Source organism: Dufourea novaeangliae, unplaced genomic scaffold (assembly GCF_001272555.1).
Source record: "Dufourea novaeangliae isolate 0120121106 unplaced genomic scaffold, ASM127255v1 scaffold88, whole genome shotgun sequence".
Lineage (NCBI taxonomy): Eukaryota > Metazoa > Arthropoda > Insecta > Hymenoptera > Halictidae > Dufourea > Dufourea novaeangliae.
The window spans coordinates 685890-713211 of NW_015373960.1; the positions used below are offsets into that span (position 1 = coordinate 685890).

General features: G+C 48.5%; 1 protein-coding gene across 1 annotated transcript in view; it reads right to left on the bottom strand.

Moving 5' to 3' along the window:
• The window catches only part of LOC107186439 (voltage-dependent calcium channel type A subunit alpha-1), a 57470-nt gene extending 47162 nt beyond the window's left edge, over positions 1 to 10308 (bottom strand). Inside the window, exon 1 of the mRNA XM_015574297.1 lies at positions 9728 to 10308. The gene's annotated coding sequence lies outside the window, so the exon portion shown is untranslated. The remainder of the gene's footprint in view (positions 1 to 9727) is intronic.
• Between the last annotated feature and the right edge of the window lie 17014 nt (positions 10309 to 27322).

Below are 27322 nucleotides of genomic sequence, written 5' to 3' on the forward strand. Positions count from 1 at the left end.
ACGGGATTTACGCGACCCTGTTGCAAACTCGAGGCGTTTTCCTCTTCTGATAGACCACATTGTCGATATTGCCGATTTGTACCGGCGTCGATTGATCAATGTATCACGATCGGCGTGCTTATTTCTGCTTTCGTTGAGCGATCATTGAATCGTGGAAATTGAAACATCTGGTAAAAGTGAAAACAGATCGATGACACGTTATTGTAGAGAGCTCGGAACGACGCTAGCCGGGGGTCCGATTCGAGAGCCCGCACGAGGCTGGAAGCCTCGCAAGACGAATCGAATAATCCGCACCGAACTGACAATGAGTGAAATTTACTGTTCGAGTAGAAAAAATCAAACCATTCGTCGGACGATCCTCGGGTCGTTCGAAAGTTTTCCTCGGTGGTGGCTGAAGGACGTAAGCAAAGAGGGCGAGAAACGGAGGGGACCAGGCGCAATTAGAATACCCAGAGCTATCCCGGACGAGCCTAATACGTGCCCAAGGGATCATAAATAGCGCTAATAGCATTGTCTGCGCATTAAACCCGTGTAAACGCAGCCCGCGAAGCCGGTGGCAGAGGATGCGAGAGGGTGGAAAAGGTGGGAAGGCCGACCCGATGGAGAGCCACAGCTAGCCATAATAACCGCCTACATGCCTCGGTAAAATTACCTTTCGGTCTATTTGCCCCCCAGAAACCAGGGTTACGTCAGCCGTGCCGTGTGCGACGAATACGTGTAGGTATCCGTTTCGTTTCGAGCATCCCCTCCGCTCTATATCTGTCGCGTCACTTCCACCCTCTTCCTCCTTTCTACACCATCTTACAGAGTTGCGTACGTTTACGTGTACGTCAATGTACCACAAGTGTGTCGATCTATATGTGTATGCTGCCTAATTAGGAGTAATTACTCGTCTATTCTTAACAAATGTCCCGAATCGCGACCACGATCTCGATCCTGTCTCCCCTATCTCTGTGCTCGCTCGTCCCGTTTCAATTTCTTCCGGGCTCGGTCGCTCTATTATTCGCTTCTCGAACCATCTCGAGATCGGACAACGTCGACCTATTTCTTATTCATCGAGTAAAAGAGTTCCTCGGTCGAGAGATCATAATGGAGCGACGAATGCTGGAGTTTAGAAGCTTCTTCTGGATATGTACCAGCGTAAACATTGATGATTTCCGTTGGTTAACGCCGACCACCACCGCAAAGCTTTCTTTCGAGGAAATGTCACAAACTAAATAGAACGCGCTCGTTGCAGACCGAAAGGACGCGAGCGTACTCGTGGTAATGAAGTATACCACCGTCGAAAAGTATCTGGACACTTGTGCGTATAGTGATGGAAATCTGCGAAGTATTCTACAGCAAAAATGATGGTCTTACATATTGAAAATTAGCAATATTCTAATGTCGTCGGTATATTGCGTCCGGAAACTTATGGACGGTAGTCTATGTATATACCTACGCGATGGAAAGACGGATACAAATGAACGTGCGAGCGAGCAGAAGGCCGCATGGAGGTCGAAGACATGGATTTCTTTTTAACGCGCTACTTGTCGCCTGCCGCTGTAAACGGCTGCGTCTAAACGCATGCGTTTTAACACGTTGCGTCGCCTCGCGTCGGGTCGGCAACGATCACCCGTGAATCACTTCTCCACCGTCGACGACTCGATCGAAAATGCTACTCGCGTCACCGTGACGTTCCGAGCCGACCCACTGCCCACGGAATTCTCCTAAAATTTCAGAAATTATCCACCGACCACGTCACGAAGATAAACCACTGGCCTCTGGTCATTGCAAGGGATTCCCGAAATTAACCGTGACGACATCGAATCGCGGACATTAAAAGTCCATTTCGTAGAAGCATGACGAAGGGGTCGTTTCACGAGTAACACAGTTTTCCTAGAACATCGAAGCAAGTTCGCTGTACACACACGTAATTAAATCGCAGGAGAACCGTTTCTCGGAAGGCGTCGAGTTTCGGGGCTCGATTCGCCGTAGTAAAGGCTGCGCTATATTCCAACGCGCGAGTGGTATAACCGGTCATAAATCAGACGGGATTGAAGCGTTATAACCGGTGGTATCGAGTCGACGACGGTTATAACCGAGGAATATCGGGGTAAATCGATGATCTTTTCCGAGTACACACAAGTTCTAAAATATAAAATCACCTGTCTCGTAGACGGAGATCGTTAAGGGAATCTGATTGGCGACTGTGTCGGTTCACTGGGTGCGAATTAATTCGATTCCCAGAATGAAAACAAACGTCTCTCGATTCTTAGATCACGTCGAGCGTCGATTGAACAACACGGTGCAGCCAAAGGTGGAAAATCATTTCAAGTGTTCTAGTTGTGATATTCAACCGCGGAGCAGCGTATCGTCTCGTATCGTGGCCCGTATCATCAAAAGTAGAGAGCTCCGCAGACGAGAGCGATCGTTTGGCCCCCGAGAATGTCTTAAAGCGTCGCTCTGGGACGAAAACGCGACAACGACGTTAACGCCTCCGGTGCATGATGAACGGCGAGGGAAAGAAGAGGACAGAGAACGGAGGAACGTCACGGCCAGACACCGGAGACGTCTGACTCGTCCCACACCCGTACTACTTGCCGCACACGCGATTTCTGAAGAGGCTGCACTAACCCAGTGCGGGCGAATTCCATTTTTCCACGTCCGAAGAGATTCGGCCGATCGTCCTGCGTTCTTGATCTCGGAACGCATGGCACTTCTACGAGAACGAAGGGATAAGGAGAGAATCCGTTACGAATCGGAAAAGCTCGGAACGAATGGACGAAACACGCGACCATGAAAGAACCTTACCAAGAAGCTCGCGTTCGTCGATGAGCCGTGTAGATTAAGCGACGTTAACGGTTCCACGAAGAACGCTGTTCCAATTAGGACATGCAAATTCCTCGAGGTTTCAGCGACGAAAATGATTCCCGTCGAGTGAATGGAGACCACGTCGCCGGGTTTCCCAAACGCGGCAGAACGAGGCTCAAATATATCCCAGAAAGTTCTCGCGAGATGGAAAACGAAGAGGAACCCGGCACTCGGCGAACCTTCTGCCTATTCAAGCTAACCAGGCCACCTACAAATACATCTCCCCCCACCTGGTCCTAATACCGGAATGGACGCTTTGTGAGAATCGGAAACTTTTAACGCTACCGGCTCCGAAGGTTTTTTTTTTTCGCGACATTTCCACGCGTTTCCCCCGGCTGCGTATCGTTGTCGGATCAGACAAGTGTTCGCTCAACTATTTGGCCGCGGCCCACGAATCTTCCGACAAGAACACCACCACTGCACCGACGATTCGTCGCGAAAGAGTGAAAAAAATGACCTGCTAAAAATCCGTCGCATACACTTGGCAATCGCTCGCCGGACATTCCGCGAATCGTCGAACGAACGACTTCCAGCGATAATCTCCGCGGACGCTGGGAATATTTCTGCCGGCCATTAAACGAACCACGATCTCGCGAAATTGCTACTTACGACACCGAACGCGCGTGCCAAACTTCTCCTTCTTCGTGATCCGACCACGCGCGTACTTGTACTACTTAAACGGGAGACCGGACGTGCCAAGCTCGCGCTGCCCTTTTCTACTCCGCCCGTCTGACCATGTACGTTCCCGAACCACTATTTGGCAGAACATCTCGGGGATCGGTGGAATCGATGCTTCCCGGGGCTTCTTAATTCCATCGTACGCATTTTTCTGCGCGTTTTTCACGTTTCATCGGCGATTAAACGATACAGTAGCTCCTTCTCTCGGGATCAACGGTCAATTAGCAGCGTTATTAATAGAGCACCGATATTATTACGCGATAAATTCTACCAGTAAACGTATGCCGGTGCTACCCGGCGCGTAGACATCGGAAATCCTTGAACTATAACATTCTGGCACGGGATATATAGCTCGGGTTCGACCTTCGACGGTTTGCCGATTCATCTAATTGAAGCCACCGCTCGTCCGTATGCTCGCTACGGAACGGAACGCAATGCAATGCTACGCAACGTGTGTTGTGTCGTCATCCTGCCCCCAAAAACCGTACACGTACTCCCGACGCAACACCCCGCAACGGAACGCGTCGCCGCCCCTCGGATCCTTGAACTATAACATTACACCGTCGACGTTGTTAGCCTCCACGAAACTCGTGGAGCCGATTACGCGACAGATGAAGAAAATAACGGTCGCGAATAAAATAGAACGTTTCGGCAATTTTTCTATCGACTACGGAAATCTCTAGTTCCCCGATTCCTCTCGCGGAATACACGCGAACGATTGGCCTGGTACGATAAATTACCTCCGTTGAAACTTCCCAACCGCAATCGTAACACGCTGGACTTATTGGTCCCCGTACTTTTTCGCGTCGACGACGTTCGTGGAGCAACGACAGCCTTCCGAACGTTGCCATTCATCGCGAAACTTCGTTCAAATCGTCGCGTCGGCCTGCTTGAAATCGAATTACAGGATACATCGACGGTGTTAAACACGTCGTTAGGGGCCCCTCACCGACCTTTCTAGTTCTTCTCCGTCAAAGTACTTGTGCCACGCGCGACGCAAAGCTCATTTCCTTACGTCGACGGAAGCTTAATAAATCAGGGAAGACGCCCTTGTCAATAGTAAGGTCAACCGGGGCGACTCGACGTCTCCAGCATTTGCCAAGTAGTACGAGATAGAGAGAGAGGGACAAGGAGGACGCAAGGGGTTGTGGAAAGAGGAGCAGAGGGAGGAGAGTTAGACGAGCTGGAATACGCAGAGGGTCGACGTGTGCGCAGTGTACGCACGCACGCACCGATATACAAGGTGTCTCACCCGATTTTGACATCTTGATTTTCTCGCTATTGTTACTCGTAGCAAAAAATGTTTCAGCGAAGGCTTGAATGGTATCGAGTGGAGCATATTCTGATGTTATTAATATTTTTCAAGCCTCCGCTGAAACGTTTTTTGCTACGAGTAACAATAGCGAGAAAATCGAGATGTCAAAATCGGGTGAGACACCCTGTATACCCTACGCGTACACACGCCAGCTTCTGTTTCTCGCCCACGCCACGAGGTCACCCAGCATTCGAGCACGATTGGTCGTTGGAAACCGACTATCTATGGAATCAACGCTTTTTTTTTTTACTTAGCTTGTCCTACTTGAATTTAATACGGATTCGTTCGTGTGGTAAACTCGATGCTTCCGCGCGTAACATACGTTGATTATCCCACCAATTAGGTTAAACGAATGGCTTTAACGAAGGTATCGAATGCGTTAGCGATACCATCGAGGACATGAAAACTGTCGCCGCATGGTAGTTCGACCGAACCCCTGGTCTGCCCCAGGGAATTGTAGCCTCTAATACGTACGAAGGACGCGTACGCGCCGCCTCTGTGGCGTATCGTAGCTTAGGCGCGTGTACTCGTACGCGACGAGCCCATAACTCGATCCATCAACGAATTCTCGTCTTATCGATCTATCCAATCGTCGCTAGTCGAAACGAACGATTACGACGTTTTCGAAACTATTAGACGTATTCGTCGTTGGCCCTCATCCGTACTTCATTTTCCCAACTTAATTTGTCAACTTAATCGATTATTTACCCTTCCCGTTCAACGACCAATTCATTTTCAATCTGTCTGATTAACGACGACTCTCGAATCTAGGGAGATCGTTGAACGACTAAAGTGGAGGAAGAAGAATGCATATATAATTGGAGATAGCGTACGTCTCAAAGATCGCTTCGAAAGCAGAGCAGCAGTTCGACGAATAAGGTGCCCGTTATCTTTAATTCCGGCGCAGGCATGTCTCGAGGAGAAAAAGAAGGAAAGAGGAAAAGACCTTTGGGAGCAAGGGGGTCGAGATTCTTCCGTGGGAGGAAGGAGGGGGAAAAAGGTCTCGAACTCCCGAGAAAATACACGGGAAGATGGATACCTGGCTGCAAGTAACTATATATCTATTGATCGTTCATTCATGCCGCCCTTTTGGCTCCTCCTCGGCCGTTCGACCGACCCTCCTTCCACTCCCGCCGACTCGTCCTCCTCCTTCGTCCACGATTCTACCAGCGTCATCGTTCTTCCCCGTTCTACCTCACGGGCGTCAGAATCAGTTCTGCCAACTGCGAGTCGCCCAAGTCCAAGCCTCACGGCATCTCACGTGCCCGTACACGGACACGACACACGTTTACCAACCTATACAAGGGGACTCGGTCGGGGAGCAATTGGACAGGTCGATCCGGCCAGATAGGAGTCGACGAACGCGTTCGTCGGAATTTCGACCCAATTTCGCGGGTTTTCTCGATCCAAGACGCCGTATCGTAACAAGAACGTCTCGTCACGTGGGTCTATGTCTGTCCTCTCCTTCTATCGAAAGGCAGAACGACGGAAATTTCTTTAAAAAAAAAAACTTAGAACCCCCTACACCTCCCCCTGTAATGACAACATCGAACGAAACTCGAAGACCGGCTGATCAAAGCCATAGTGTACGACCGTGCGCGATTATTCGCCCTTCGATGCTCGCGATCATCGAGCTCGAGCACGACGGGTTGTGTTCGATCGTGTCGAGAGTGGATACACGAGGGACGCGATTAGCGAAGCGAACGAACGAACGAAACGACTGGCCGGCACGCTCCGAGCCATTATTTAATTGGCAGTTACGTAACTACGGCCTTTACGTGACGAACCGGCCCCACGGATCTCTAATAAATTAACGTCCGCGAGGACACTCGGAGCCAGGATCGTCGACCTCCTTTCGCGATCGTCGACGAACACTTCGAGGGGAAGCTACCTCGGGGACGAACCGCCGACGAGAGTTTCAGATTTCGGAATCGATTCCCCGCCGTCTTTGTCCACCTTTCGGCGTCGGAGCATTTTCGGTGCTCGTGTACCTACTCTCCGCGACGGTTTCACGTTTCGGGGTGGCAAGTTTTCTCTCCGTTCGGTATTCCGCGGAGCACGAACCCGATGCGTGGGGTGTTCGAAAGTTAAATTACTTCGAGAGCAATACTCGATGGCGTGTTCGTCGCCTTCCCGACAACGCCTGCCTACGATCGTACAAGGCCCGACGACGTTCTTCCCGCAGACACCGCGAGAATCTCTCGAGCCTCGATCGTTCGGTACACGGGCCCATTAAATATCGGCGTTCAAGCGTCGCACGCTATCGTGCAGCTTATTACGTCGAAACATGTTGTCGGGGGAGGGCGAACTCTTCGACGAATCTACGGGATGGGATTTAAAAGCGCAGGAAACGGGAACAACGTCGAGTAGAGATGGTTTGAACTGTTACTTGTGATCCACGAGTGATTCGATCACGTTCGTTCCCAATCACGGTGAGTTTTCACAGTGATTCGTGATTTTTCGTGATCGTTTCTGATTGGTGGAGAAAAATAACAGTTCTTTATACGCGATGCATAACCTGTATATTTTATATTAACGACATCGGGACAAAAATTCATATTAGATCGTATAAAGTGAAGGAATCATTAGAAACATGTTACCTAGCAAATTATACTTTTAGAATTTCCTGTTTTTTCTACTGATTTTTAAAAACACAAATAGTAATGTAATTCATCGTAAAACCATATCGAATACGTTTTTCTATTTAAAAATCAAAGAGTTACGATCGCAGTGAGCTACTTCACTCAAGATAAAAAAATCGCAATCACGGTCGTGAAAGAAGTTGAATCACGACCGTGATCGTGATTCGGCGATCACTGTGATAAATCATCGTTAGTGATTTTGCACGCCATATCTAAGGTCGAGTGCAATTTCGGACAATAGACGACCTCGGAGAGAAAGAGAGAACGCTACGATTAGGGTCGGTAACCTTTATTTTCGATGGTCTTTGGACCGTCGTGGTGGGGAACGAGCGAAAAAAAAAGCGGTTAGATGGAACAACCACGTAAAAGGTGTCGCATGCGGCCGGCCGTGGACCAGTGAACTCACGATCTACCGACACGGCGTTTTAATGAAAGCGATAAATTGCTTCGTATAAAATAAATTCCCGATGCGGGCCACACAGAATTACGGCCAGGACAACGAAAATTCGAAGTGGATGCCTTTTGTGTATTTACGAGCGGGCTGCCCGCCGAGAAAAATGACGCTGTACAAATTAACGGGCCGTCCCGGTCTTAATTAATCTTAAACGCGCGGCGGCTAGTGGAACGTGGGCGAATTTACGACGAGAACTCTAGTACTTCACCGTGTAACCACAATTTCGCGCGCGAAATACGATTAGCTGACACTTTAACGCTCGTTCGGAAACGAAGAATCTCTCTGTCGTCGTGGCAGATTTTTTTCGCGTTCGCGAAACACTTTGGAAATGGTTCTCGAGCCTGGACAGCTGGAAACGTGTTGTATTCTTTGATCGATTATGATTTAACTTGGTAGGATACATAATACTCTCTCTCGGCTGATTCGTTACGAGTATTTATGAACCAACGAGAGAGCCGGACACCGCAAACTGTTCGCCGTTCGAGTACGCCGCCTCTGTGGCTCGATAACGCCAGCTAACTCGATAAAAACTTTAACCCACTTTTTATCCAATTATTTTAATATCGCTCGGGGGAACCGGCTAGAACACCGGCTCTTGCGTCTCTAATCACGCGGTATTTACGATATTTTCGGTCCACCCCTGCGCGTCACCCTTACTGGTCCCTTGGACATGGAAAATATGGAATTAATTGAATCCTAATCGGGTTCGATTGAAATCGACATGAGGCAGAAAAGACGTTTCAGTGTGGACCGGTTAGAATCGTTAAAGAAGGGACAACGAGGTACAAAGCAACGTGACGAATCGTGGCGAAACGACATTGTAAAGACTCTTATGTATACAAGTTTTATGTATTCCCCAGGGTTACAATAGTAGCGTTCCCATAAACAACACTGTTTTGCTGCATTGGCGAACACGAACAGACAGCACCGGCTGATAAGTGACACGATGAAAGCTCGATACTAAGAGCAAAATAAACCGGGCCAGCAGGACACATACGTACGTACAGGTACGTCGAACGGGATCGGAGAAATGACCCATCGTATCTTGTAACGGTCATTTTCTCTACGACGCTTCTTTGCTACGACCGAGATTTCGGACCCAGATTTTCATCGTGAAGGGTTAAACAAGAGAATCTAGGTAGAGTTTGTCCAGTTGAATAGTTTAACCGTTAACAATTTTATTTAAAAGCCGGTAGTTTTGCAGTTCTCGAGTATCAGAGAAATACGAAAGAAAAGCCTATCGTCCGGCCGGTCGTTGGCAGGGAAAACGGGGTAAAGGGGTCAAATCGGAGAAGCGTGAAAAACTTGGGCAGCGAGTAACCAGTACCGTCTCTAACGATCGAGTAAGCATTTTCCGTTGGCACTGCCAAAATAATCGACACGGCACGCCTGTATCGTGTGGATACGAAAACGTGAAAAGTCAGAGTAGATCGAGGCGACACGATTTTCCGAAGAAAGAATTCGTTCGGCTTCCTTGTCTACCGTTGATCTCGTCGTCGCTGATTAACGACCCGACGCTATCGATAACACGACCGAACGAGAGACACGCTAGCAAGAGCCGAAACGTCTGATCGAGAACGATGCGGTAAGGTTAGAAATGTCTGAGATGGCAGGAATCGAAACGATCGGCGTTTCAGGCGATTACGAGATCGACACAGATCGTTCGACGAGCATCGGACGAAGGATATGGTGTCGTCGGAAAATGACGAAACGACGATTAGCAGCGTGAAACGGAGAATCAGAATCGGAATCGGAGCCGTTTCGCTTCGGTTTCGCTGGACTCACCTCTAGAGGGAGGCAGGGGCTGGTTGCGGCCATGTTCCTACATGCGTTCGAGCCTCTGCCCTGCTGGCGATTCCCTCTTCGTGCTGAGGCACCACTTTAAGACAAACCACACCACCACTCGACGAACGGCTCCGTCTCCTCGACGAACACAGTAGCCCTTCCTCGTAACGAACGATCAACGAACGACCGTGTAGAACGAGAAGGAAACGAAAAGAAAAGAAAAAAAGAAAAGATTCGATATCACCACATACCACCACCTCCGTTTCGATAATCCTTTATCCTTTGCTTCGTCTTCTTCTTCTTCTTCGAGCACCGCGTACACGGCGCCGTTCTTATTCGTTTCTTCTTCCGGTTGACCGCACGCACGATTCGCGCAAAAACGATCCCTCGCAGAGACTCGAAGAGACTGGAGAGAGGGAGAGAGAGAGACAGAGAGAGAGAGAGAAAGAAAAAGAAGAGAGGGGGGATTGCTCTGGCTCTCTCCTAAACTCTAAACTCTCTCGATCTCGACGACGGGACAAGCTACTACCTTCCTTTTCTTCTTCCTCGTCTTCCACCAGCACCTCTCTTCCTCTCCTTCTTCCTCCTCGTCCTCGACGTCGTCGTCGTCTTTCCTCCCTTTCAAACCTCCCTCCCCTCCTCTCCTGCGGCAGCACGACAGAACGCACTCTCCTCCTCGTTTCCACGCGAAACGAGGATTCCTTTTTCTCCTCGGTTCCTGCTTCCGCACACGCACTCGCACTCGCACCTGTTCCTCTTCCACCGCCTCCTCCTCCTCTTCCTCCGCCTCCGCCTCGTCCAGATCCTCCTCCACCTCTTCGTTCCCGTCCACGTCCTTCTCGACGGCCGTTGCTTCCCGTCCTGCTCGTCGTCCTCGTCTTCGTCGTTGTCTTCGTCGTTGTCTTCGTCCTCGTCGTCGTCGTCGTTGTCTTCGTCGTCGTCGTCGCCGTCGTCGTCGTCGTCACCGCCGCCTCTTTCAACCGCCACTGTACCACGGTCGCATAACAAACGCACTCGCGTCCCTCAGCGTATCCGAGGGCGATGAGCGGCGACCACGAGAACCTTTCCTTCACAGACACCCGCACTCTCTCTCCCTCTCCACCTCCTCGCGTATCCACTGAAACGCGTATCCACTGGGGCTGTCGATTACGCGAACGATTCTTCGCGTACACTACCACCGTCCTCGTCCACGTCCTCGTCCACGTCCGCGTCCACTTCCACGTTCACGTTCGCGTTCATGTTCACGTCCACATCCGCGCGCGTTTCAACGCGTGCGTTATGAGGTCCCGCCGCCGATGATCGTCCCGATTAGCGTTCTCCGAATAATCCGACCGTGCCAGGGAGGATACCGAACCTCGCCGAGAAGGTGTCCTCGAATCACGTCCCTATCTATTCCTTTCCCCTTTCTCTTTTGTCCGTTTCACTCGGCCGGAAGTTCACGCACTACCTACGTTCCCCGAGCGTCGGAGCTCGTGGCCACAGCGGGACGGTCGCTCGACTACGCTCTCTCGCTCTTCCACCACCACCTACACACGAGCATTTCCCGTCCCTTTTCATTTCAATCTCCGTCCCTCTCTCTCGCTCTCTACCACCCTGCCACCACCACCAACCACGCGTCCTCTTTCTCTCGCACCCTTACCGATTCGGTTCCTCTTCGTCAACCGATAGTTCCCTCTCGCTTCCGTTTTGGCTCTCTATCCTCGCGTCCTCCTCTTCCTCGTTACTCCCTCCTTTTTCCACCCTCCTCACCATACGCTGAGCTTCGTCCTCTTCGTTCCCACGACTTTCCCCTGATCCCTCTCTCTCTCTCTCTCTCTACCCCTTCTGCCCTCTAACCCCGCCGTCTCCGTGGCATCGCGAGCTCCTCTCCTCGTCCACCTTGGGATTCCGCGACTCGGTGCTTTCCGTTCTGTTACTTTTCAACGTCCCTTCCTTCCAGGTTCTATTCTCCCTTTCTCTCTCCCACCCCCGCTACATCCGTGTTTGCCTCTCCTTATCGCGTTTCGTTTCGCACTCCACCCCGCAGCGAGACCCACGATTCTTCCCTTACTCCTTCCGTTTCACTGGATCGCGCTCCCTCGATGCCTCGTTTATCCTTCTTCCTCCGCTGCGTTCCACCCTCTGGTGGGGAGACAGGCGCGTATCGCGGACACGCGAGAACCCCGACTGTGCTTCCCTCGATTTCCCGCGAACATTCAAACGTACGGAACAACGTTGCGTCACCGCGCGATATTTTTTCGTGTACTCCTGAATCGAACGAACCTTCCTTCCGTCTGATCGTTCGACGAACTAACTGTAACGGCGTTTAATCGACCTGATAAACGAACGTACCCAACGATTCCCCGACAGCCGAGCGCGAACGTTTTTTCTATTGTTGTTGTTATCGGTCTCGAGCGCGTCTTCGAGACACACCGTCACACAAGTTTGTAAACTACTTCTTGCTTATAGTCCCCGCGCAACGTGTCCGACGCTTATTACTCCTCTTCGTCCTCTTCGACGGTTTCAATTCGAACGTCACCCTAGAGACGCTCTCGCGGTAGAACTAAAATCATCTACTAAAAATTGTCCAACGAGATAACGGTTGCAGTTCGAAACCTTTAAACCTTGTATCGTTATAATCCTTCGAAAATTGCAAAGTCTACACGGTTCTCCAAATAACTCTATTCATGCCCAAGGTTCACTCGGCAATATTACATTCCCGAATCAACGTTCCAGAACCCATAAAGATGGCAGGTCGATGGACAGTTTGCAATTCGAAAATGTTTCCCCTTTTCCTGACAAATCGGTTTCGGTGGCAATTTTGATATCGGTCCCCGATCATCGGAAAGCTCATCCGGTCGAAACACCAGGTGTCACGACGCACGCGGCTCCGTAACCGGTGTGCGTAAGAATTCGTGACCGTAAGTGAGCTTTCGCTCTCTTTTGTGTGCGTCGAACCGATACTGCCGGCAGCGGCGAAGCATGCGCCGCCGTCGTGCTTTCCAGCAGAGTGGGGAGGGATGCGAGCTTTCGGGGGTGCACGAACGTTCCTTGCAATCTGGGCGCCCCGTCCGCCCACTACAACTTTCGAATAATTTATAGGAAACCGTTGTTTCCTGGTTTCGCCGCTTCAGCAAACGGATCTGCTCGAATCTCACGTCACAACGATAACAATTCGAACGATGAAATTTATAAAATAGTCTGGGAAGGGTCAAATCACGTTAAATCAGTCAGCGATCTTTGTTAATCACACGTAAGTAAGATATCGGACCGTACCTTTGATCGCTACTGTGAATCTGGATTAAATGGATGGTTCAACGATCACGGCCCTGAAATGCCAAGTTAACACGTTGACTGCCACAGTGAAAAAAGTCGTTCGTAGCCGGACACACTTTATTTCGTTTTTTTAAGTCATAAATAATCGAAAATGTATGCGTTTAATCAATAGAGGTAGATTGTCTTATTTTAAATTATACTGTGATATTAATTTTACAGAAAAGTATTGTAATGGTATTTAAATAATCCAGCCTCTTTGCAATGTTTCAAATACGAGTTACCTCGTACAAAAAAACAGTCGGCATTATCCCCGAAACAGATAAATCTCGAAACACCGTTCAATTCTTGTTCCTCGATAAACAGTCTAGTCTTCGGGCTGGCCCCCAGGCCAACACACTGATTTCGAACAGGAGATTGAGACTACCGCGCGTATATGCATATATACGTGAGCACATTAAAAAAAAAAAGGGAAGAAAAGTCGTAGTGTTGCGATGCGCCCGGATAGCTGGGCCGTTCAGTGCGATTCCACGGTATAAAGGATTCAGCTTTAAATCCGCGAGACGATGAGGCGGGCGGGGTAAAGCGAGAGGAAACAAACAGAAACGTTAGCAAGAAGGAGAGCGTATAATGTTCCCGCGAAGGAGCGAGTGAGGGCAACGATCGGGTCCTGGCGGAGGGGGGGGGGGTTAGAGAAGAGGGTGCAGCGTTCTGGGTTTCTGGGTTCGCTCCGCGACGAAGTTCGGAAAGGCTGCTGTACGCGAAGAATGTGGAACAGTAGGTCAGCGCACTCCGTGACCCCCGCCGCGGCCTACCCCTCTTCGGTGCATACACCCTGACGCGATACGTACGACCCTCCGAGCCACCCCCCCGTAACCCTCCGACTCTACGCCATTCTCCGTCTCTGTTCCTCCACTTCCGTCTCTTCTCCACCTCTTCGCGGCTCTCTCGGCCAGTCGTGTTCGTTCGTTGTCCAACGCCGCTTTACCTTCGGCAACCCCTTCTCTCTCTCTGGCTGTTTCCCGTTTCCTTATTCCTCGTGTTCGATTCGCTACGTTTGCCTTACGCTACGCTACTACACTCCGCGACTCCGCAGGCTGAATGTCACACGCGAGATTGCCGATTGTCGTTTGATCGTTGATTAGCCGATCCGAAGGATGGTCTACTTGAAGTTTCCGGTGGACGGTTCGAACGTCTGGAATACGTTCAACGTTCCGCGACCAGATAAACACCTTTTGGATTATTCTAGCCTCGACCATTCTTCGTGCAAATGGTCGTTTACCGACTTCTACACGTTCTACGCGAAAAGAACGATCTCTAGTTCCGAGTGTTCTCGTGGAAAGGGCAAGGGTACTCGTCACCTGACGTCGATGTACGATCTTCCAGGGACTTAAACCGGTATGATTTTGATACCGGTATTATGCCATCGAAGATATACCGAAACCGATGTAATATCGGTATTTATTCGGTTTCTATAAGGGTGGGGCTTATATAAGGTTATATAGGGCGAAGGTACAACCGAAAATACCGGAATTTTACGTTTCGGTGGAAGTCCCTGCGATCTTCTGCTCTATCATTTTTTTGAATCGATTCCGGCGTATGCAGAACTACCATCCAATTCGCGGTGATTCGTTTTAATGCGTGACGGGTTTGGAATTACGTAGCTACTTCGGTAATTCGTTGCGCTGGAAAAAAGACCTTGCGAACGTGCAGTCTGCGTGTACGCGTCACCCTGACTTTTCTCCGCTTTTATTTGGCCCATTTGCTAGACTATCGTTCGCGGTACGCACGAGTTGATCGCGAAACGAGACGATACGATTCCAGGTGCACGCGAACGCGATAAAATCAATATGTCTATGCTCCTCTCTCTCTCCCTCTTTTGTTCCGCACGGTCTATTATTCCCCTTTTTCTCCGTTCCAGCCCGAATTCGCGCCGCGCCGAGCCGTGCCGCGACGCCATCGATTAAACTTTCCAAAGTCCCAAGAGGGAGGACCTGGGAGGGGATCGATGCGCGACAGGTACCAAAAACCACCTGAATCTTTCGCCTGGCCCACTGGCCCCCGATCGTTTCGCTGTGGAATGGAGCGAGGCTCCAGAATTCGTGGAACTCCGCTTATTACACTAGTTTAAAATCCAAAGAATTATATTATTCGTCGTTTTAAAAAATTACCAAAATATTTATCGAGCGATATTTCAAAAACGTATCCTTAGGATTTCATCTGATGTTGATTTTTTAGTTTAACACACCACTCTACATAAGCATTTCATTATGGAGTCTCGGTCACTAAATGACTGTAAACTAATGTTAGCGGCGTGACGATAACTTATGCCCGACGATCGAACTCGCACGGCGATTCCTCGATACTATACTATATCCCTTATTTATTTATTCATCGCACAGATGTAAGAACGCAGGGCGAGCGGCCGGGTTCCTTGATCGAATAATCTATTCCGAGCATCGACCGCTGTAATTCACGACCACATAGTCCGTGTAATTTCCTAGTTTATCCGTGAACGAGTTTCCCGAGCACACCTTCGAAATTAATCCTGTGATCGAAACTGCGACGACTACAATTCCCCACAAATCGGATAGAAAACAGGTAAAAGACCCGTCGAAGATGTCTGATCTATCGTCCAAGTGACTTGAGTTCTTTTGTGAAGTTAGGAACACAAATGTTACTAACACAAATAGTAAAAATGTATTTATGAAATTGTCATTACAGTTTAGAATAAAAAACGTTGTACAAAAGAAATCTTTACTATTTTGGTTACAACAAACTAAAGTTGGTTATTTGTACACTTGGATCAATTTTAAAAAAGTTGTTCTGTTTTAAAGGGTTCTAGTACGTGTGCAGTGCGTGCAAGCACGCAGGAGGCCAAATCCCTAGAGCGACCGACAGTGCACTTTATAAAATTATTTCCTAATTTGTTTATAGCTTCGAAAATTGTTCTGACATCACCAGTGAGTGGTAGCATCAAGTGAAATGAGTTTTTCGAAATTGAAACTTATAAAAACATATTTAAAAACGGCAACAACTCAAGAAAAGGACTTGTGTGAAACTTCAGATATTATTAATGAATTATCAAATAAAAAAGTCTAATTTTACAGGTACATTATATTATTTCTGTTTAAAAGCCTCTACATTTTTCATTTCAATAAAATCCAAATAAATGTATCAAATATTTTTACGGATTTATCACCCCTGTCAACAAATGGAACTGTCATAAAAACATACAAATAAGCTCTTATGGGATGTGTTAAATTATGAATCTAATCGCAATCAGTATTGATAGGGACGGCCAAATATCTCTAATACGCAGACGGCTAACAGCCCAGCACCGGCCCTGTGTACATATATGTACATTCCACTCGAATCAGGATGTAATTACCACGGATTTAAACCAAGGGAAATACCTGATTCATCTCGTAGGCGCAGTCGGATAGACTCGAGGAAGAATTCATCGAGCTCGTGAATTCCATCGGTACCAAAAGAGCAGCTCGCGGCCAACAATATTCCATCTCGTGAATCGCTGACGCTTTTTGTACCAAGAAAAATGTGCCGCAACGATCCCGAAGCGTCGCCGCTGGCCTCGAAATAAATCTCCAGTATTGTTATAACGGCGGATCTGAATCCCGGTGACGCATCGTAATCACCCGCGCTGGCCGCCCACGGAACCTTCTCGCGTGACATTTCCGTTTCGGGGATATTCGAATGGCCCATTAAGTTCTCGTGGAAACGGTCTTCTTGGAACGTTCCTTCCTAAGAATCGAAAGAACCGAATGTCTTCATGAACGCGATGGTAACGTCGCGACGCAATGCCTCGACACTGCTCTCTTATTTAATATTTATCGACGCGAGAACGAATACTTATCGCGAGAACTAGTCGTCGTTGTTTATTGTCGTCTGTCACCGTTATGAAAATCGTTCGTTAATATCGAATTATTTCGCGAGAAAACTCCCGATTCCGAAAGAGACACAATGCCGCTCAATAAACTTGCCGTTTATAGATTTTCCATTGCGACCGGTGATTGAAAGCAATTCGAGTGGCCGCTTCGAACGAATGGAAAGGACGCGATAAAAACTTCGAATGGCCGAGTATAATAATCACGGAGGATTGTTACAACGAGCGGAGAAGGGCGAAGGGAATCGCATAGATTGGAGCGAACGAAAGGACATATATCGTCGATGTTTGGATGCGATTTCCACCGAGGTATTGCCGTCGACACGACGTTTATTAGTTTACCGCTCTACGATCGACTGTTCGTGATCTTCACAATAGGTACGGTAGCGATCTACGAGACACGCATCGCTGGAAAACAACGTCGAATACGAGCAGAATATACCTCGATCGCGCAAACCGTCTTGGGAGTGATTGTACCACAGCCGCGACAAATTCCGTGGTCGTTCCTGAAAGAAAATTTAATCAAATCCGCCGAGGTTTACAAGCGTGTAAAGAAGATCGAGTGTCGTCAAAATTTGAGTTTGACAGGACACGAAACGCATCCCCTTCGATCGTACGCGGAGAATTTTGCTCGTGGATTTTCTATACGTGCAAATATCTACGCTTTCTCTCTCTCTCTCTCTCTCTCTCTCTGGTTGGCCGGAAATCGGGAGCTTCTATCCGTTCGAACGGAGATCGTCAGAGGCCATCGAGCACGGAAATCCACGGAAAATAGATCCGAGGGGTATAAAATACGATCGGCTGGCTGATTTACACGTTTTAAACCGCACGCGTGACGTCAGCCGGACGACGATCGATGTTATCATTCCCAGTGATATCTCAGGGAAACCGTGGGATTGTCGTTCATCGATCTGTTTTTCCATCGCGAGCTAAAGACGACACAAATACGCTCTATTTATAACCATAAACAGATCCCATCGATCGCGACGTTGCAAAAAAAAAAAAAAAAACGAATTAATAGGAAATTCTATCCCGTTGAAAATTCCCTTCGATCGATATCCGAACGAGGATTTCAAGGAAAGTACCACGGAAACTTCGATCCTGGCGAAGTCGAGGCACGAGGAAACGAAACCAGCTCGATAAATTCACCCTCGATGCCTAACCCGTATCGGTATGTGTATGGGGGTTTGTAGGTTACAAGAGGGCCGTGGCTCGCACTCGACGCGGTCATGGGGGTTTCAGACGCACAGGGGTTGTGTGCGAGCTAAGGGGAACGTTCCGGCGAGGGTGACGCGGAGAGAGGGTGAAATCTGGGTCGTCCTGCACCGCGTGTGCCTCGAAAACTCGGTCAAGTTTTCTGCACCTGCAGGTCGTACGCCGTTCGCCGGTGAACGAGCCGGCGTCTTCGTAGTCGTCGCTTTTCTATTTGCGATATCATCGTCTCCGCTGTTCACCCCCTCCGCCCCTCGTTGTCTTCAGTCTTACTTCCGCGTCCTCGCTGCCACGCCAGCTGGAAATCTCGCCAGAAGCCCCGAGGAAAAATCGTTTCCTACTAGCTTAACGACGCCCCTTTCGCGATACCCAAGACCAATATCTCCCGGTTACCCCGAAAAGTCGGCTTAATCGCGTTTCGACTTCCGATCGAAACGGGTAGAAACAACGCTAACCCTTCCAGCTTAATTCTCTTTCGTCGCCACGAGGTTTCTTTTCGTTTAATTTCCCCCGTCCCCGCCGAGAAATATTAATCGCGAGCTGCTCGTAATCCGCCAATGGTTTTCGATCGGAAAACTGAAAGCTCGAACATCCTTTACCCGGACCGTGCTATAAAACACGGTTGCCCTCGTTCGGAACCGACTACACTACCGTGTTCGGTGAACTCCGCCAGAAGATGAACGTCCCCCCGAACGATCTTGGGCGATATCAAACCACGACGATTCCAGCCAGTAGTCGTTCCAGATACAAGACAGGCTGCCACGTCGACGAACTTTTTGCCACTGTTGTCCCCGATATTCAACCTTTCCTTCCCGTTCGCAGATATTAATTTGCAATTCGAGCTTCTTCGCGTGCTCGACGACGGTTGCTTTGCAAACGAGCCAACCATGTACCTGACTCGCAATGATCTCGTGAACCGCGTGTCGCCGTGCTATTCGTTTCGGAACGAACGCGAGCAGACGATAATGATCGTGACTTTTTATTAGACGTCGATTCCGCGACGACCGATCGAGCAAACATTTTTACCTTTCTCTGGATAGGCCAATCGCGGGCAAACATTTGCGAACGGCCGACGTCGACGTGGCTATGGATGCGAATTAAACGGCAAATTAATTGGTTCGTCTTGGAACGGAGACGGTCGCCCGATGTTTACCCGAGTATCGATTACTAATGGCTGTTTGCCCAAGTTTCGAACCTGTTCTCGTTGCCTGCCTGGTCTGCGTAGAACCACCATAACCTAATATTGCATTCCATCGGCCTGTTACAGATATACGCTCGTATTCGCCGAATCCTGGATAACGGGTTTTAAACATTTCCATCGTAAAGCAACGTTTCGTGGTCTGTACGAGCACGTTTATGATTGTTCCGTCCGGGGACATTCGACGCGAAACGGCGTACTCCTGCGGCTACGGTGCGTGAAACGACCTAAAACGACTGAGTCGTCGGATTACGCTTTCCGGTTTATTGAAAACACGAGAAAGGCCAATGGAAATTTGACCAATAGACTGGCAGAGAGTGCTGCTAATCCGATTAAAATTTCCCATATCTTCGTATACTCGGCGTCAAATAAAGCCATAACTGCGAAATGAGGAATTTCGGTCTTGTTCGCGCATATTCCTCTCGGTTACCTTGGTTACCAACGTCTTAAACAATTGAGCATCATTATGCCACGTGTAGCATCATACATCCAGTGACTGTGAAGTATAAAAATGCCAATTCATAAGTATTCATGAATTCAGAAACACTTCATTATGTCACCACGATTATAGCAAATTTTTTGTCAACTCTTTTTTTTTCATGCTTTTTCAAGATCACCTTCAAGTTTTTGCAAATACACCTATAATTTTTACATGTCCATTCGTTACAGGATTTCAAGACGAATTCGGTAAGTATCATAACATAACATGTGCTACTTTTTTTTAAATTAAATTTTGAAGGAAAGACCGGTAGAGGCCCGGTAGATAGTCGCGGTCGCGAGAACGAGGCAAAGTTTCGACGGCTATTGTTGGGTATCGCGTGATGTCGCTCTCGTCCGAAAATTATTACCCCAATTATCTTAATTACTCCGGTCCCTGCGCTTTTTCGTGCACGAAACAGGGGAACGAGGCTGACTTAGGCCGTGGATAGACGGCGAAACCTTTTCTCCCCTATTCGTCGGCCCGTGCACGCTGAATTCACGAGTGTTTTCATGAAAGTGGGATAAAAAGGGACAAAAGCACGGTGGCGCGGGGACGGCGGAGTAGGGAGGAGCTAGAGGGAAAGAAACTTTGACAACGTGACCACGAGGATGCATTCAATGCACCATTACGTATTGTCCGTCGATATCGTTTCTCCTATTTTTATCGTCTAGATTTTTCGGTTGTATTCCGTGTTTCGACGATGAAAAGAACGTCGACATTTTGCACATACATAGATACAGGCTGCGGCCGAATAACGTGTACAAGCGGACGCGAGGTGATATCTTATGAAAAAATAAGAACAAAATATGGAATAACAATTTTTCATTTAAGGCATAGTTTTCGAGAAATGCGATTTTTAATATCTGCTAGATACGGGGGCAATTGAATGGGACTGGGCCAGCGCGTCTGTTCATTGCAGTCCGTTTCTACTTACTACTATAGTGAATACACGTGTTTCAGATTAATTACCTTAAGCCTTAAGCCTTGAATGAAAAATTGTTATTCCATATTTTCTTCTTATTTTTTCATAAGGAATCACCCTGTACATGTTATTCGACCGCACCCTGTATGTACGTACACTCTATGCCACGCGTAGTCCAGTAAACTTACCTAAAGAGAGTCTTTGTACTCGACTAAACGGTTAGTAAAAATACTTTCCAAGGGGTGGACAAAAAGGTCACGAACTTTGTCCCGTTTTACCAACCGAAATTGCCATCCAACGCATCGCCTGTCGCGACGTAGCGACGAGGTGGGATTTTCTACGCGAGATATTCCCAGCGTTTTCTAACCGAAAAGTATTTATCACGACGACCTTTTAAACCTTCTTCGATCATCCTCGATCCCCACCCCCGAGGGCCACAGTTCATCGTCTTCGTCGTTACCAGTTCCATTTCGACCGGGCGCGCGTTGCGGCGCTCTGGTTAGACCTTCATTCGTTGATGGAATCGTGAAACGGTTGTCGAGGCTCGAGGAGCACTGAAGAGGCGAAAGGGGGTTGTGTCGTTGCGGACCGATAGAAGGGATGGATAGAGAGAAACGGAAGGGCGAAGGGAAGAAAGAGAGGGACGACGAACTGTAGATGGTGGACCTGACGTTGGCAGGGGTTGGAGAAAATGTGGGACGTCGAACTCTCCTGGACTGCCTAGCCCACCGCCCCCTTCCTTTCTTCGTCGTCCCGCTCGTGCCATCCTTCACTCGCAAACAGCCAACTCCTCCCTTCCATTCGTGTATCGTCGTATTCACCAACGATAGATCGCGAGAAATATGTATCTACGATCGTAGAATTTCGGTAATTCTCGTAAGCTAAATTCCCGAGTACCCTGAACTTGCTCGGCAACTTTCTGTGTCGTGACCGCTAACAGGTACGCCGGAAGTCGCGGCAATTAAAACTACATCATTGTTGGCTCGCTGTGTTGACCGCGACTGAAGTTCACGATAACGAAGGAAACGAATAACGACATTGTCTTCCGATTTCGAAAAGGGTTGTTATTCGAAACTAGAAGATCGGTATAATTTTTTTCTGGAATACGTATGCTATTACCTTGTCCAGTTTCATGGTGAACGTTCCTTCCGTGCCACCCCGATGCGTTGATCGTCAGTCGAACGCTAGGGTGTCGATCGCCTTAGGAATTTTCCACGAACAAAAAATATGACAGAGCAAATGGATTCCTGGAAAGCCGATGAAAAGTTGACCCGACAAACAGAAGGGGTGCGGATAGAAAACGTTACGGTCCTCTCAACCAGGGAGTTAAATTAACAAACTCGTCGACGAACGGCTCGCCACAGAGCTTGCGCTCAAAAGTGAATTTCACTGCGCGTTTCGAGGAACCAAAGTCAAACCGCAAAGCCAACATCGCATTGCAGTTCGTGTTTCTGTAGTTCGTCGTAGAAATAAAGAATAAAGCTTGCAGACAAGAGAATATTTCAGAAGTCCCTTGTTCCGCGATCTCGTTCTTAACACACCAACATCGCACTCTGGACGATCTCCAAAGTATCTTATGAAATATCTTCGATGATCTTGCGTCGATCAAGAACAATTTATCGACTACATCCGGAGGGACCTTGGCCCGAAATCTTAAACATCTATGCATTTAATTCTCGAAGATAGGGTTTGAATCGTCCCCATTGCGAATCGAAAACCGATCCAAACTTTGTCAACGAAGAGCATCGTTTAGACATTGTTCAAGCCAGGAACTTCTACCGAAACGTAAAATACCGGTATTATACCAATATTTTTCAATTGTACCTTCGTAACCCTTATAGAAACTGAAATATAAAAATACCGGTATACGAAAAACCGAAAAAATACCGGTATTTATTTCGGTTTTCGGTAAAATAACGGTTTCGGTATACCTTTACTGGCATAATACCGGTATCAAAATTATACCGATATTAAGTACCTGGTTCAAGCTATTACGAATCAAAGAATTCTATTCGGCATTGAACAAGACTGCCTCGTTGTCAGCGTTAATAATTGTGCATCCTGTTGCACCCGCTAACGAACGCGCACCGCTACTAACCAGAACGCGAACACGCTAATTTCGTCGTTGATCTGTGCCCGTCGAGGGGCGAAAGGTCGAGGTTCAAAGGGCACGAAAGAAAGTCCAGGTTCGTATACATATATCTCGTCCGCAACCCGAATGTGTTAAACTTGGGGACGATGAACACTGACGACATTGTTGGCATCGACCAGATATTTCCCACCTTTGACCCTTTGCCGTTCCACGTGTCCTCGAATGAAACGGACGTCCTTTTCTTTCGTTTCTTTTTTTCTTCGAAAGATAAAGTAATCGAGAAACTTCGAGGAAAGAAGGGATGAAAAATTCTGCTCACGAGAACGCGAACTTTCCTTCAGCGGGAGAACTTTTCAACGACTTTCCACCGACACGAACAACTCCAATGAGCGTATTTCAAGAATAATTGTTACCAGGCCGTCTGTATACATATATGGATGTACGTATGTATATGCCCGCCGTGTGACGTCTTGTAAATATCACGAACGAGACGGTGCTTCGACGCACCTAAATTTGTTCAGAGACTACGCTTGCCCTGCTTATCGACTACAGCTCTATATTCGAGCGCGAACGGTTAACTTCGACCCATTAATCGCGCCCGTCCTATTTATGGTTGCGACGCAGTTTCATCCTTCGCACGTGTTACGGCCGTTACAAACTCGTACTACCGACGCACACCTGTACACCCTTATCCCTTACAAAAATAAGACCGTGGGCGTTTTATCGAACTAACCCTGCCAAGGTTTTCGTGTATCCGTTGTATTTGCAAGACCGTGCCGTTTCGATGCATTCCGTCGTGGCCAATTTAAAGTTGTTCCCCCAAACGACCAATCGAAACGAAGCTTTTGGACCAGAGACGAAAACAACACCGTCGACCCCTCTGATGGGTTTGGTCGTCCGCAACACGAAGCCACCGCCTCCTCCAACGTGTCGCGGGCTCTCGTCAGGGGAACGGTTCTAGCGAGAGAATTTTAATCGAATCATTCGATCGGTCTGTCAAAGCGTACGGGTGACGTCACGTCGGTCCGCCGCCAATCAAGATCGAGGGAGAACGTTGGATGCGGCACGGCCGATCGAGCAGCTCGTTCTATCCAGCTTTTCTAAAATCGTCGAGTGAAAGACGCGCTTCGATGATTCGCTATCGATCGATCGATATGGATCCTGTGTTTGTTTTCTCAAGTCCCGTCCGTCGCGTGCTCGAGCCTTCGAAGATGTTCGAAATAGGTGAAAACGAAGACGCTGAACGGCTCGTAAGATCGGCTCGATCGGACCTGTAATCGCGAAGACCGTGCAAAGACGCGCGGGTCCGTAACCCAGACCGTCGACGTACGCCGAGGAAAAGTGGAACGCATTCTGTGACCTGTATTCGTAACGACTTCATTGCCCGTGTATAACGAAAGGAAAAATGGTGCGTTGCACCGAGAGAGCACGTACGGGGCTTCGTAAGTCAAGTCATCTGAACCCCGTTAGCTTCGTCATCTATTGGTCTTCTAACGTAAGGGCTGCTATGCACCGAAGCGGAGCCAAATGGATTTACGTCTCCTTACGCTGAGGATAGAGAACCATAAGGTTTCCGCGTCGCGTCGTGCCGTCTCTTTCTCGTTCGATCGGTCATTCGCAAATTAATCCGTCTCTCCTCGCGTTAACGTGCTTATTGGTACACGTGATGCGTACTCGACGTTACAAACTATACTCCACCGTTTAACACGTTCGGTACGGGGTGGGAAGTGTAGTTCCGAACATGGGCGAATCTCGCGGCCGTTTCGGAACTATAGTTTCCAAGCCCTTTCAATCCAATGCCAGTCTTTGGACCATTGTGGAGGGTACTTATACGTCTTGTATAGCCAAAAGTGAATTTATCTACATCAATGACGTCTAAAGGAACAGTTTGGTACTACAGGAAATTCTCGATAAATGTTCGGAGGCTCCTCGGCACTGACAAGGAGAGGTTCTCCCGTGTCAACGCGTATTTTAGCATTTCCAGAAGACTGCTCGTATGAATATTTTTATAACAAATAATCTAGAAACCCGAACGAACACGATCTACCGGCAGTCTTCGAGAAATACGGGGTTCTTAGGTTCGATCGAAAGGAACGGTATCCTCGTTGCTCTTTCAGCAGCTTTTCCCGTCCTATTTCAAATACAGATTTATGGGATCGAGGTACCGAAGGGAGCGTCGTTTTGCTTTTCGATATAAAATCCCGGCATGTAACCGGACACCCGTTCCGCCTGGCGTCTTATTAGAAAATATCATTCCTAGAAATGGATACGCTGCAGCACAGACACACGAATCATCGAGTTTACCGACCTCTCGTCGACGCATTTGTTTTCGTCGCGATTACATCGAAAACTTCCACAATCTCGGAAATTCTTCGACGTTCCATGCCGCGAAACCATCGGGTGCAACGTTCGTCGAAAGATCAACGAAAGATACTTCGCTCCTCGTACTCCTTTCCGTCGAGCCTTCCCGTTCTTCGCGCTCGAACTAGCACAAACGGCTTATCAATTATCCAAGGCAACGTTTATCGAATAATATATTACGGTCGTCGCTGGAGTAGCTGCGCAAGCTACTTCTCGGTACCCATACTTGTTCCGTAATTCAGCTTTACCCTCGTCGCTCGGCTCGTTTCGCCGCCGAATCGCCGGTTAATTTTTTTACAGACGACCAGAGAGTGTAACGGAAACGTGTTTTCGAACCTGTCGCGCGGGGACTGTACAACACGGTTGGCTGCCGCTATCGGGCAGCAACCCTCTTCGCGTCCCGTTCTACCGGCTCGACTCCACGCGTCCCATGCTCGTCACTTTCTCTGCTCGGCTGTCTCCGGTCTCCCTCTTCGTCTACACCTTCCACCCCCCCCCCTCCAGCGGGAACGAAGAAAGTCGAACGAGTCTTCGCGAGTAGAAAAGAGAGGGAAACACCGAAACGAACGTTGCGAGAGACAGATACAAAGAGAGATGGAGCGAGGGAAAGATAAACGTAGCGACAGAAAATACGACCCAGACGAAGTTAAAGAAGGAGAGAAAGAAAGTGAAACGACGAAACGGTGGTACGGGAGAGCGAGCAACAGCGACAGATGAACGGTTAGCGAAAGAAGGAAAGCAACGACACGGAGGGAGGGTTGAACAGCGAAAGACTCGAACGACAGAGGAGGAGGAAAACACGTGGCAGAGGGTGGAAACAGAGAGAGAGAAGTGTATCCCGTGCGAGAGAGGAACACGCAGAGAAGGAGGATGGCAGAGCAAGAGAGTGAAAGAGAGGGGACAAGGGAGAGAGAAAGAGGGGTGGCACGCGCAATGCGGGTATTGATTCACGGCGGCAGCCGGCAACCAGCCTGAAACACACGACCGAGTCGACTCGACTCCACGACTCCGACTCCGATTCCCGACTCGATTCACCACAGTGACAAACCAGCCAGCGACGATGGGGAGGGACGGAGAAACGGGATCGACTGTAACCCCGCGACTACCGATAGGACAAAGACCGAAATCGTAAGTCGTGGATATCCACGGATCTGTCTGCGGTTTGGCAGAGAATCGGCACCCTGGCCAGACTGGTGGACAAGGATAGCAGTCGACGTAACCGGAAACCCATGAGAGGGTGCAAAGCACTCTGTCCCCTTCGAGACGAATTTCTCCATTGAACACCCGCCGACCGAGTCGTATAAATTCGATCGCGACCTACTTAGCCTCGCGCGACACCCCTCTTTCGATCTTCGAGACTACTTTCGATTTTATTTTTTCTCACAGCCTGTCCAAACGACTCTGAAAATAAATTTTCAGGATCCTCGATCGGTCGTGTATGTCAGCGCGACTGTAGTTTACTTTGAAATTAGTATTACCAATGGAAATCCAAAATACTCGTGTGCGAAAATAAGCCACATCGTTGCGAGATCAACGTTGGAATGTGCGGGACCATTGATTCGTTCGTTAACCGATGCGAGACTACGATACCGTTGACCGAGAAACGAACCGCTGCGCACTGATAACCTACTGAAAGAAAATCTTAATCTCAGAGGTTTGGAACCATGTAGAATTTTTTCGCGATAGCGCAGACTTAATTCCACGGGAATGTTGATTCCTTTCAACCATTCTATGGTCGATTTTAGCTGAATGAAAAGAAGATAGGGTCATAGAGATCAACCGGATATCAGATTATTATTGCAGACCCGCATAAAAAAAGACGCAACGCGATATCATGGAGACATCGACGAGGCGATCAGTGACCTCAGTCCACTTCAAGCGGAAAATCTCCGAACGAGCAATGTCGAATCTGGTTCGCGAACTAGTCGATGAATATGTCAACGAAAACCGTAAGCTATTGACAGGGTTGAATATCGAGGATATATTCGGTGAAAGTACCGAGCGCATAGAAATTCTAAATAAATACAGCGCAACGACAGTCCGCGGTGAAAATAAAAAGTAATGGCCAAACTAATCGAAGACCAATCGATAACATAAAAAGCATCGAAAACTGTCCTCCACGCCGAGGTTACAGACACCTCGCTACATGAGACTTTAATTCAACCGCAGTAGT